Genomic DNA, 15,018 nt, shown 5'->3' on the forward strand with positions numbered 1-15,018 from the left:
AGTTTCATTACACCAAGAAGAGCTAGAAAAAATTTAATATTTGTAAAAAAACAACACAATTCTGCACTTAGAAAAATAAAAAATGTAAAACTTCAAAACCAAAGATTAAAAAATAAAATAAAGTCCTATGATCAATTAATTAAGACTTTGGAACAAAAAACATTGGTTTCTGAAAATGCTACCAGTTTTTTAAAGGTAATAATTGTATAGTACTGTTGTGAAAATGATTATTTTTTATATACATTTTAAATACTGATCAAATAATTCATTATTTATGTTTATAATTTATAAATAAAGAATTAATGGCATGGTATTAATGTATCAATATTTATTGAAAATAGTATTTTACTGTAGATTATGAAATGTTATGAGAATGTTTAAATAGAATTCTATGTTGAATTGTAAAACAAAAATTATCTGTTGGTACAATTTTTTTGGTTTTATTTCTGTGTAGACAATGACAACTAAAAATAATAGTTTTTTTATTAATGAAATGCTATCATTTTTTTCTTTAAGTTCAAAAATGTCATTAAAAAAAAGTATAATTTATACATGAAATAGAATATCATTACGAATATCATGGTCTTACAAAAACAGCAAAATATATTTTTTAAATTAATTCATTTAAATTAAGTTAATTTTTTAACTAATTTGTTTTGTAGTCATAGGCGTGCACAGACTCTTAAAGCAGGGTAGTGCCCATATTTATCATCGGCCATTTAGTCAACCGTTTTATATGTATATATTATAACAAATCTAAATTTTATAAAAGTACCTATTTAATATTATCACATATTATATTTTCTTTCATAGTTTAATATAATAATTATAATAATAATAGTACACAATAGCAATAATTGCTACAAACAATATAATATAATTTTAAATACCTTATATTAAACCTGATAGTTCAAATAAAAAAAAAAAATACAAGTACTAGTAAATTAAAATAAATTATAACAAATATAATATTTATGAATTACAGATCATCTAGAAATAGTAGAAATCATAAATATATTTTATGCTCTTAGAGAGACATTCGTCTGTTACCCATACTGTTGAATTCATCTATTACTGCATTTAAATCTACCTTTTTTTTTTTTTTTTCAACTATTACTATCGAAACGACCGTCTGGGTCTTTATCGAAGTCTTTTTCGCTTGGGAGGGGTAGAGTGCAGTATGTAGCACTTGAACCCCCTTCTCTTAGGAAGAGAATATTCACGTGAGTGGACTTCACTCCCAGTGGAGTGGGTCCGGTGGGGGGGGGGGGCAGAGTAGGCAACCAGAACGACAGCTGGGGAGAGAGACTACAGAAAATTCTGTAGAATATTTTTTGCACTGAGCCGGGTTCGAACTGGTGACTGCGCGCGTCGCACAGTGGTTCAAAAGCAATAAAAGTTGGCCATATGTGATTTTTGAAAATTTTAAAAAATTACAAACTATTGTATAAAAATACTTTCTATACCTCTTAAGGTATTCGAAAATACTTAACTTAATAAAAAAAAATAGCTTTTTTGATTTAGAATTGATGTTTGAATTAGAAAAAAAAATTTTTTTACCCATAAAATGTGTGTAATTTCGGTAATACTTAAAGTTTTTGTACGCTATGAAATGCTATACAAATACAATAAAAATCAGTTTGTTCATTTTTATTTATGACTATAGGGATTATTAGAGCATTTATAATCATTATTATAGAAATATTATGTCTGTACGATTAATAATTGTAGCGATAACAATTTAATACTTATTGTAGCTTCAGTTATATCTTAATAACGTACGATTTTAATCAGTTTTTTCACTGACCTTCACGCCAATATCTATATTCCAAATATCTATAAGGTGTATAGAACCGGTAAATGTTTAGATTAGTTGCCCATATTTGCCCATTACTGAATAAAGAGTAATCGAATTGTAATAAAGTGCAATCGAAATCATTAACAAAATTGTTGTGTACGCGCCGTGTCTGTGTCATTTATTCACTATGGACTTAAAACCTACTATAAGTCGTCTAAATATTCATGAAAATATTTTTAATTGTGGCTTACAATCTTCAATACAAGTTAAAAAAAATATTGCATTTCAATTTGTTATAAATATTTTTAAATTTGACGTTAGTAATATTGAAGTTAATGAAGCAATTATCGATATCAAGAAATGTTTGGATCAAAGTTTTTTTAACCGGTAAATATTTATAATATCTATATAATAAAGAAACATTTTAAATGAAATATTTAAATATTTTATCAAATAAAATACCTAAGTACTTTGTTAAATGGAACAATGCTCGCAGAGAAAACAATAGATTTTTATTGGACAATAAAATTTGGCTTGAAGCAAATGTAACATTTTCTCAAGTTACATATGATCTTTGTAACAAAAAAATAGGTAATTTTTACAAAAAATTATTATAATAGCCTAGGTAGTTTTTTGAGAGTAATGCATGCTTGTATTTGAAAATACTTTTTAGCTGATTGTTCATGTTATTGTGGCCGTCCAGAAGTTCCATTTAATGATTGTAGTGATCGATCGAAGAGAAGAAAAACTCAAGATTTGCTCGTTAAAAATAGTACAGAGACATTAAGTTATGCGACATCAGTGGCCTTAAGGAAATCGGGTAATGAAGATGCTGCTAAATTAGTAAAAGAAATTACACTAACTACCCCAAAAAGAGCGCAAAAAATTAGGGAAAGTTGGAAATGTAAAAAAACGGACACAACTCCATCTGTAATGTCGACAGATGAGGCATTATCATTAATAATTACAGCTTCCTTATCAAAGTATCAATATAATCAGCTACGAAGTAATGCATTAAAGCATAATCATAATTGTATCCTGCATATAACCAAGTTCTTGCTGCCAAAAAAAATGCCTACCCTGATGATATATAATAACTGAAGAAAAATGTGAGGTATATAATAATAATAATAATAATATATTTAGTAAAACAATACACAATAATAACAAACTTAATTATTTAGGTAAGGTATATTTTATATTTTGTATAATTGTTTAATTTATTCTAGGTAAAATTACAGTCTCTTTTGAATCATACTGCTCGGAGAATTTTAGAAAGTATGTCTATTACTTGTAATAATAATACAGTTCTGCACTGTAAATGGGGTTTCGATGGTACCTCAGGGTTTTCAGAGTATAAGCAAATTTCGTATAGTGGATCTAAAGACGATTCGTTGTTTGTAACATCAATTGTACCAATTCGATTAGTAAACCAATCGACAAATGATGTAATATGGCAAAATCCTACGTGTTCTTCAGTCCGTTATTGTAGACCAATAAGACTTCAATACGTAAAAGAATCAATTGAAGTATCACAAAACGAAGAAAAATATATAAGTGAACAAATTAAAAATCTTTCTTCGTACATAAGTGACTTTGGGACAGTGAATTTCAATTTGGAACTTACAATGATTGACGGAAAGGTATTAAAAATATATTGTTTTGTATTTATATGTAATATTACGAGTATTATTTAATTTTATTAAATTATAAATATAGGTATGCAATGCTATAAATGAAAATTCGTCAATGGTTTGTTACGTGTGTGGTTTAAAAATATCACAAATGAACAATTTAACTTTAATTAAAGAAACAACAGAGGTGCAATTAAAATTTAAGTGAGTACTAATATTAATAATAAATTAAATCACATAATTCTGAAGTTAAATAAAACATTTTTAAAGATTTGGTCTTTCAACACTGCATGCCTACATACGATTTTTTGAATGTCTTCTTCACATATCTTACAGACTGGATTTTAAGAAGTGGAAGGTATTATATAATATATATATGTATATATATATATTTTTTTTTATTTATAAATTGATAACAATCTTATATTATGTCTATGTGGTTATTTCAGGCAAGCAAGAAGGGTGGATATGATGCAATTATGAAAAATAGAAAAATTAAAATACAAAATGAATTTCGCGAGAGGTTGGGTTTACTTGTTGATTTTCCAAAACAAGGATTTGGCAGCAGTAATGATGGCAACACGGCTAGACGTTTTTTTAAAAACTTCGATATATCTGCAGAAATAACTGGTATCGACAAAAACCTTATTATTCGGTTTTATATTATTCTCCAATGTTTATCCAGTGGTTATAATATTAATTTTATCAAATTTGAAAATTATTGTTGGGAAACTGCAGAAATGTATGTACAATTATATAATTGGTATTATATGCCACCTTCCGTTCACAAAATTTTATGCCATGGGTCCTCAATAGCAAAATCATTTATGATCCCAATAGGACAACTCAGTGAAGAAGCGCAAGAGGCAAAAAATAAAGACATAAAAAATTTTCGTGAATATCATTCTCGTAAAACATCAAGAGTTGATACAAACACGGATATTTTTAATCGTTTATTGTTATCTTCAGATCCTCTTTTAAGTAATTTAAGGGAAATTAAAAAAAAAAAACGAAAATTACATCCTCATGTAAAAGAACTCATAATTTTAGATAGTGATAGTAGCGATGACAATGAATAAAATGTATTTTTTTTTATATACAATAAAAATTGTTTGAATAAAAAACTTTTGAGTATAAAATGTTTTTATATATATTATATATTGTTTTGGGAAATGTTTGACGATTTGGAGTTTTGGCCACCTTTTTTTAATTTTGAACCACTGTGCGTCGTGGCCAACTTGTGTGACCACTGCACCACATTGCCCCCCAAATCTACCTTTGATACCATTTTTTGTTCTGTGAAAAGCAGTAATAATAACTCCAAACGTTCTTGACTCATTGTACTGCGTAATTTGTTTTTTACAATAGTTAATTTTGAAAAAATACGTTCACAAGTACAGCTAGTTACATGTATGATTGTAAACATTTTTAAAGTTTTAAAAACACAAGTGTATACTGTAGAATTTCCAGTTGTTTTCAACCAATCAATCCATTCATAAATAGATTTACTAGAAGCACCATTTAATTGCATAGCATTTTCATATTTTTTTAAAAGTTTCAGTTCAGTAATTAAATCTTTCTCTGAAACCTTGGAAAATGTTGATAGGTAATATTTTTGTAGTATTTTGAGTTAAATTCATATTTAACATACATGCCATAGCATCAACCAAGTCAAATGTATCCTGCTCAAATCTTAAATTATATTTATATTAAACTATATGAATAATCGACATGTTCACGGACTAAGATATACAGGACTGGAATCGACATGGCCGGGGGGTAGTAGAAGGCCGGTCCTCAAATGTTTCTAATGGTACAGGTGTGGTTACTAGTGCATTCTAGTAGCGTATATATGCAACGTACTAAAATAATTTTTTTTTCTTGCATATGGCGTAGGTTTATTGGTGAAAACAAAATTAAATAAACATAAAACAAAACTAAATAAACATTAAATTAGCAAAGTAACGAGGACTAGAGTAGATAGATTTACAATAAACTAATAAATTTAGCAATAGCAAAGTTAATAATAATAAGAGCTCATAATATATTTAAAGGCGAACATTGGTCTTAGACAACCAATCCGTTGCTCCGTCATCGCACTTGTGAAGTCCCTCAATTCCTCCCTTGTATCTAGTTTGGGCACATTCCTCCACAATGTGTTTGATGGATTGTTTTATATATTAATATAATTTTTGAAATTGTATTTATGAAACCTAATCTTAGTGGTTACTGGCTATTATATTCTGTAGAGTGTAGATGTATCATCAGACTTAAGTGACTGTCGTAACGTTGGTTTGTGGTTGATCTGATTTTAAAATGCCTCGTCAATGTTCGGTGATTTTGTGCTCGAGTATTAAAAGCAAACAAGCTGTTTAGTTGTTTAAAGTTCGAGACTCAGATTTTTATACTTGGAACGAAATTATTCGAAAAGTAAATGGTAATTCAAATCGTAAAGTGGTTTATGTCTGCGCTGAGCACTTTTCTAATGATGATTTGATAACTCATTATAATGGACCTAATGATTTGGAAAAAGTAAAATTAAGAATTTTACATAATATTTGAATATGTTTAAATTGTAATATTTTGCATTTCTGTAACATAATTATTAACTACTTATAGATTAAAAGACATTTGGTTGGGTTAAGAAAAGAAGCTATTCCATCAATATTTGATACATCAATTGATATCACTGAAAACTATAATACTGTAACTGACTGTAACAGACCCATCCGCAAAAAGTACATTAACTACTGAACCATTTAGAAAACAGTTGTTTAATGAACCTATTGCTAAACGAATATGTCTTAGTTCACAGATCCCAATACAAGTTTGTTAATGACTTATAATTATTTCACCCAAAAATAGTCTGACTAGAACTATAGACTACTGTATGAATTTTAATACTCATAAGCAATAATTAACTATTCTTATTTATTTAGGAAACATTTACCAGTTATGAGGAATTATTAATGCCAGTTGGTTGGATGTTGTACCGTGATGAATGTATAGTGTCATTGTATAAACCAATTAAATCTGAATGTGGTAGTGAAATGAAAGTGGTCATTCAGCAACAAATTGTTTTTCAATCTAATATTTTAAAAATAAGCTATTATGTAAATCAAAAATGTAGAGATCCTAAAGTATTAGGTCTATCACAATTGACATACCCATTAGATTTTATGAAAATTAATGAAACTATTAAATTGTTTGAACAGAAACAAATTTGTCAAGGTGGTCCAAGTGTCATCAATTTTCCTGGTACCTACATATATTTCTAATTGCTTAATTAATGATTAATATGTTTCTACATAATCTTAAATTAAACATTTTGTATTTAGGAATTCATATTAAAAACACTAATTTAGACGGTTCAATATGGCGCCATAACGAATGTTCAATTCTTACTAATTCTACAAAAATATGTCAACAGTGTAATTTATTATTTCCTTATTTTAGGGTATATAGAAAAAGGTTATCTATTAGAAATAAAACATATTATGTTGGCTCTACTCTGACTCCTACTAGAGGGAGTATATTAAAACAAATTTTAAGAAAAACAAAAATGGTTAAAAAATCCAATAAAAGGCGAAAAAGTGTGAAAGAAAATAATATTTACAATAACTATGCATTCATCATATTTGTTTACTTAAGGTTTAAAATAAGAGTAGAACAATTGAATGTAACATTGAATGAAGTACAATGTAAATCAAAAAATTTGACAAATGAATCTGTGGCTGATTTATTTGAAAGTAACAACTTGAATACATCACAGATAACAATTATTCAAGAAATTATCAATGCCAGTAAAGTCATGAACACTAAAAATAGGAGGTATTCGGAAAATTGGATACTATTATGCATCTTATTGAAAATAAGATGAATAATTTACCATTTAAGGTAATATTAATTGATGACAAACATTTTTTTTTTTTTTTTTGACGTTGATAGATCTTCCACAACTTACCGATTTTTAAGGGAACAAGAAGTATTACCTCTACAATGTCCAAGAACTATTAGAAAATATTTATCGATGATAAACATTCAATGTAGTTTTGACAAGAAATTTTTCCAAATATTAAAAAAAAAAAAAATTGGTATACTTAGATCTGAACAAAAACATGGTATGTTAGTTTTCGATGAAATGTTTTTAAGAGTAAGTCTTAATGCAAACTCTCAAGACTCTCTCTTATTGTGGATTGGAAGATTTTGGCGGAGAAGAAGATTCTTCTGAATTAAAAGCTAATCATGCATTAGTTTTTATGTTCCAAAGTTTAGCTCTAAATTTTACTCAACCTATTGCAGTTTTTGCGTCTCATGGTCCAGTTAAAGGTATTAAAATTGAAATACTGTAATCGTGTTATTTGTTTATCAGATCACTAATTATATTGTTTTGACAAACTAGTAATAATATAATAAACAACCAAAAAACATCAGTATAATATTTAACTTCATGATTTAATTGTACATGCTTTATTTTATGTGTTAGATGTTAGTTGGATGTTACTGTGGACTGCGGTAGGTATATGTATACATTTTTATGTTATTAAATATTAGGAACTGTATGTGGTTAATTATTGAATGTTGCATGATTTTAATATACAGTCTTAATATATTGTAATAATATCTATGTTATTATGGTATATATCTAGATTATAGGTATTTTGCTCTTCGTTTTATTTGTTTGTTTCTATATGGTAAGTTAATTTGTGTTCCATGATTTGAATGTCCAGTTTCATATATATTATGTATTGTGTGTACATACTACATGTATATACAATAATGTACAAATTAAGTGTTGTACTTTTATGTTTTATTTGTAAGTTATAAATATTATTGTGATTTATAATCTATTATATATTTTTGATTCAATATTTATTAATTTATCATAGGTTTGGTTTTGGCCCAATTGGTCATTAAAGTAATATGCTTGTTGGAAAATATTGGATGTAGAGTTGAAGGTGTGGTTTCAGATGGGGCATCAACCAACCGAAAATTATGGGTCGAACTTGGTATAAGTGGTCAAAAAGATAAAGTGTCTAATTCATTCCAAAACCCCTTAGACCCTAAACGACAAATTTTTATGTTTGCCGATGCTCCCCATCTCATAAAAAATGTTAGAAACAGACTATATAATAAAAAGAGTTTAAGGGTAAATACAATTATAAGGTTTCTTATAATTTATTTAAATAATACTTAGGTACATTAAACTTCTAGGAATCTCCTGAAAAGGCATTTATAAGATGGTCTCATTATCAAGATGTCTACAATAATGATGTAAATAGAAATTTAAATTCTCCAACAAGGGTCTGTCCTAAAATTTCATTAAGACACATAGAAGTTGATGGGTTTAGTAAAATGAGTGTCAAGTTAGCAACTCAGGTAAATTTATATTAGAAAAATATATTTGTCATTATCAACTATTACTTGTTTCTAGATTTTTAGTGATTCTATGGCCAAGGGCATAGAATTCTACAGAGAGTATGTTGGAATTGAATCTTTAAAAAATAGTTATGAAACACAAATTTTTACTGACCGTTTCAATAAACTTTTTGATGTATTTAATAGAAAGCACCCTGGAGAAGGAATAAAAAAAAATAGTCTTGATTTTCAGGTACATTTAGCTGTAATTAAAATGTATTATTATTTCACTATGATTTTTTTTGATTTTTCGAACCAGGTGTTAGAAGATAATCTAGTTTGGTTAAACCGTTGGGGAGAACAAGTAGAAACTAAAAAAATAACCAAAGATGAATACTTGACTCAAAACACTGCTGATGGATTACGTGTTACCATTAAATCAACATTAGAACTGACAAAATATCTTTTAGATAAATGTGGATTCAAATATTATGTTCTAACCTGCAATATGAATCAAGATCGTGTAGAGGTAAGTATATAATTAAGTAAAGAGGTATCTACTATAGTACATATTACATACAATGATTATAATGTAGATATTAAATTGTATTTGTTTATAGCAATTTTTCGGTATGACTAGACAGGCTTCTGGACCTAATGATCACCCTAGTACACCTACATTTCTCCAAGTGTATAAAATGTTATCTATCTATTCTTTATTAAAACCACCAAAAACTGGAAATTGTAAAGTTTTAGAGCAAAGTACACAATAAACAATTACAATTAATGATTTTAAGTCTACTATAAATATTGAGAATGTTTCAGAGAGAATTGAAAAAATTGAAACCTTAAAAAAAAAACTTGACTCCTTAATAATAAATGATGTAGATGTAGATGATATATTTGATGGCAATATATATATATAATTATTACAAGGCAAATGTTGAAGACTATGTGTTATATTATGATTGTGGCTATATCACCAAAAATCTCACAAAGCAAATAAAATGTAAATATTGCCTTACTGTAATCACTGGTAAGTACTTATACAAAAATACATCTTTCCTATAAACAAATTACAATAAACTAAATTTAAAAAGCATTTTGACAATAACAATTATTTTCAGGTAAAAAAACATACTCCGATAAAGCTGAAGCTACATTTCTCAATTTAAAATCACGGGGAGGTTTGACTTATCCAAATGAATTCATTTTTAGATTGTTGACGGCAGTCGAAAATTCATTTGCAAAACATTGCGAAAATAATAATGTTTTTTTATTAACTATTGATGACTTTTTCAATAATAATAAGTCTATTGATTTTCCTTGTAAAATACACAAGAAAGAAGTCCTGTCACACATAGTTTCAAATTTCATAATTATGAGGATGAGACAGTACTCCCTAATTAGTAATAAAAATAAACCTAAAATGAATGCAAAAAAAAAAGTTTGCTAAATTGGTTAACACTTAATGTTTATAATATTTAAATTTTTTAATACCTATTAATAGGTAAACAAATACACAATCTACAATTTTATTTCATTTTTATTATTTTAATAAAATAAATTAAGTTAGGTAATGTTTATCTATAATTTATTATATTGCTAATTTGTTATATTTAATTTTTTACAATTCGCTAATATTCTTTTTGTTTCATAAAATATGCACTGTTGGTTTTTTATATAATTAATATATTTATTTAATATCTATGTAGTATGTATATATTTTTAAAGATAAAGTTCGTTTTAATAAAGTAATATTTTTGGAAGATGTTATATCCGGTAATAATACCAATCGGTAAAAGTATGGTCTTACAGTATTTGGTCAAGGTAGTAGTTAGATAATAGATATTATTAATTTAAGTCATAAAAAACCTTAAATCTTAAGTACATTGCATTGAATATCACACAAATACCTTATTAATTCTAATAGTTTCATCTCTACCATATGCATATTAATTATTAATATGTCTATGATCTCTACCTACATAAGATCATTTATGTTATGAAATATCAACATTTTTCAAACTTAAAATTGCTTCAGTAATTTGTACTAAGTAGTAAGCATCAAATAAATATACCCTTAGTTATTAAAATAATTTATAATAAAAGTAATAAGTAATAACATAGATAAATAAAAAATTACAACACCCTGATTAGACCTTAGTTCAGTCTTCAAATAAATTAGTAGACAGTGGCGGCTCGTGTGTATGTGTACAAGTGCACGTGCACTACCTACCCAAATTCAAGAAAAATTTAAAACATAATCATAATAATACAACTAAGTACCTGTAATGTAATTACTAATAAGGATTATTTTCAAAATATAAAAATATAAATTCAGAATATTATGATAATAATAATATTATATAATTATATGTAATATTTAGATTGGGTTATTTCGACTGCTAAACGGCCGTCCGCGACGGAACGATATCGGCGTGTATTATTCTATTATGATAGTAGTGCAGTTGTGCACACATTCGTTGTGCACATTTGTACAGTATAAAAATTAAAGCAAGTCGAAACACGCAGTCCGCGTTATAATGGAATTGGTGTGCACATTTGTTTGTGTGCACATAACCAATTAAATTGTTTTCAGCGAATTATTTTCGACGTCGCCGCGTCGTTGCGCGTCGGCATCGGCATTATTATGTTATTATAGTTTATTTTTATCTCATTCATTTATTATACTCCGATTATCAGCTGATAATATTAGCTAGTCGATCATTTTCGGAAATTCAAAACATTAATCGTGACAATCGTGTTTCTGTTTTTTATCGACAACCGATATTGACGTATATTAATAAATTATTATTCGTGTATTTGTTTTCAATTTTTAAAATGAACTCAGTACAGCAAATACTGCAATGCAATTTTTCAACAATCTCATTGGAGAAAAAGATGGAAATGAAAAATAAAGGTAGGCCTACTCCAAATTTAAATATTAAACAAATTACTAAATGTAAAACGAGAGATTATGTAAGACAATTTAAAAATGATATATATAAAACCCATGACTGGATTTGTGGTTGTTCAGAAACTAATCGTTTGTATTGTTTTCCTTGTCTTCTTTTTGGTCAAAAATCTAATGATGCCGCTTGGGTAAAGAATGGAATAAACGATTTAATTCATTTAACTTCTAAAATCAAAACACACGAAAAATTAATGACACACATAAATTCTCAATTAAATTTAAAACTATTAGGAAAGACATAAGACAACAACTTTCTAGTGCGTATCGGTTGAATATCAAACAATACAATGAAAAAATAAGTCGTAATCATTATATATTGAATAAAATCATAAATTGTATTAAATTTTGTGGAGCATTCGAGCTTGCACTCCGAGGTCACGATGAAAAATCAAATTCAAAAAATCCCGGCGTATTTCGAGGTCTTCTAAACTTAAGTTCAGAGTTGGATTCGGTACTAAAATGTCATATTGAGAACTCTTCGGTATTTAAAGGTTTATCCAAATCAATCCAAAATGATTTACTAGATTGTTGTTTAGCTGTATGTCAACAAAGAATTAAAAATGAAATAACACAAGCAGAATATATTTCTGTAATGGCTGACGAAACAACTGACGTATCTGCTCAGTTTCAATTGTCAATAATATTTAGATATTTACTATCCGATGGTACACCAGTAGAAAGATTTTGGGGATTTTTCAATCCTACTGGACACGATGCGAAATCGTTGTCTGAATGTATAATATTCAACTTGGAAAAAGTCCTAGAGTCGCCAGGTCGCCAGATATGTTGATTTGTCAGAGTTACGACGGCGCGAACGTGATGAGTGGACGTCTCAATGGTATACAAAAAATAATAAACAATAGCTATAAAAATGCACATTTCATACATTGCTATGCTCATCAGCTTAATTTAATTTTAATTCAAGCAACTTCACAAAATCGTGAGATAAGAATTTTTTTTTCAAACTTAACTGATATAACAAATTTTTTTTCTAACAGTCCGCAGCGGGTTACGGTTTTAGATAAAATTGTTAAACACAGAGTTCCTCGATCATCTAATACTAGATGGAATTTTAAAAGTCGAATAGTAAATACTGTGTATGAGAATCTTGAGTCATTAATTGAATGTATGAAAGAAATTGAATCAACATTTAATCAAACCATAGCAATTAATCAAGCTGGAGCTTTACATCGGATGTTAAATGATGATAGATTTATATTTTGGTTAAGAGTGTTTCATTCTTTAATGCCTCATGTTGATATTCTATATAATCAACTACAAAAACAAACTATGGATCCTGTAGAACTTTCAAAGGCAATTTTTCGGTTCGAAGAAAATATATTAAAAGAAAGACAGAATATTGATAACATCTTTGAAACCTCTCAAAATCATCCAACGAAAAACGAAGACAAGATGATACTATTGAAACAAGAAAAATCGCTGCAAAAGAAGTATGTGACATTTTTATTGTCAACGTTAAAGAACGGTTTGACTATAAAAATCACTTAAATGCTTCGTACCTATATTTATCTATCAAATTCCTATGTACGAAAATAACTTCCCAAGTGACCATTTTAATAAAACTATTGAAGCATATCCTTTTTTGGATGTTACTAAACTTAAAACTGAACTACAACTGTTCTACAAAAGAACTGATTTCCGTGATATCAGTTCATCAGTTCATTTATTGAAATTTATAATTGAAAATAATTTAACACTGATATTTTCTGAAAGCTACAAACTTTTAAAAATAATTTCAACTATTCCAATGACTACAGCTGAAGCCGAAAGATCGTTTTCTACATTGAAACGTATTAAAACATTTTTGAGAAATTCAATGACGGAAGATCGACTTACAGCACTAGCAATGTTATCGATCGAAAAACGAATGATCGACAACATTCCAAACTTCAACGAAGAAGTAATAAACAGATTTGCAGAAAAAAAAGAGAGGAGAATCGATTTAACATATAAACATGTACCTGAAATATAATAATTTATATCTACTTTATTATAATGTTTTTACTTGAAAATATATTATTATTATGTATTTATTATTATTATACTTGTAAAAATAAGAAAAGAAAAAGTAATTGGTAAATACCTAACTAAAATTTTTAAACAATTATTTAATACAATTTATAATATATATATACTATATTGGTTATATATTTTTTGGATGTGCACTACTTCATTAAAAACCCACGAGCAGCCACTGTTAGTAGATAACTTCAAAATAACAATATAACTTATACAGTTACCTGAATTACCTGCCTTGGTAATTGCAAGTAGGAACTCTAATAAATATTATAGAAAACCAAAATAAAATGGTAATTTTTACTACAGTAGGTTAGCAATATTATAAATAAAATAATAGGTAACTGTTTACATTTAACTAAAGTTTAAAAAAAAATATCAATAACCAGGTAATTTCATTGTTTCAATAATATCATCAATGCTTATATCAAATTCTAATACACCTCTTCTTAAATATTTTGGTGGAGACACAATTCTGAATGATTTGACAGTACAGCCGACTACAGACAAATGATACTTTACAAACAACCTTACTTCAAATTCTGTTATTGGATATCCTCATTCAGAACATTTCACAATATTGCTTACAATAGACATTTCAATATCTTTTGACAACACTGTTTGACCCCCTATTTTTTTAACTTTAAAGTCTGGATTTATTTGTTTTTTTCTGTTATACCTTTGAAGAACACTATATGGTATCCCTGTACTTTTTGCAGCAGATCTGATTGAACTTCCTTGTTCAATAATAGTAAGGGCATCTTGTATTTCATTTTGGTCGTGATGTCTATGCCTCTTACTTCTTGGATCAGGAATGTATTTACGTGCCATTTATACTAAAAACACACATAACTGTACCTATTAAAAATTATTTTAAAAGTAGTATGCATATACAATTTTAATTAGTAAGTTATTTCATTAGTAGGTATATGCTATTAAAATGTGGAATTGCTCTGTTTGTACAATTAAATATGCACAAATTGAATTGACCCTAATCACCTCATTGAAATTGAAAAAATTGCGAATAAGAATTCGAAATTCGTTTAATTACACTATTGATACCTCATATAATAATTAAAAAATATATTTGATTGTTATACTTACGTTTTAAGTGTAGAGCCACGATGAGTTTTTTGGATTTGGCTTATAGTTAAAAAATTGATTACAGTTTTGATGATATCAATTGAGGGGTTCTTTTCCAAAACTGCCAATTT

General features: G+C 27.5%; 1 pseudogene; it reads left to right on the forward strand.

Moving 5' to 3' along the window:
• The first annotated feature begins 6,611 nt into the window (after positions 1-6,611).
• Positions 6,612-7,784, forward strand: LOC126554233 (uncharacterized; annotated as a pseudogene).
• Positions 7,785-15,018: the final 7,234 nt, after the last annotated feature.

This window comes from Aphis gossypii, unplaced genomic scaffold (genome assembly GCF_020184175.1).
Source record: "Aphis gossypii isolate Hap1 unplaced genomic scaffold, ASM2018417v2 Contig00453, whole genome shotgun sequence".
NCBI lineage: Eukaryota > Metazoa > Arthropoda > Insecta > Hemiptera > Aphididae > Aphis > Aphis gossypii.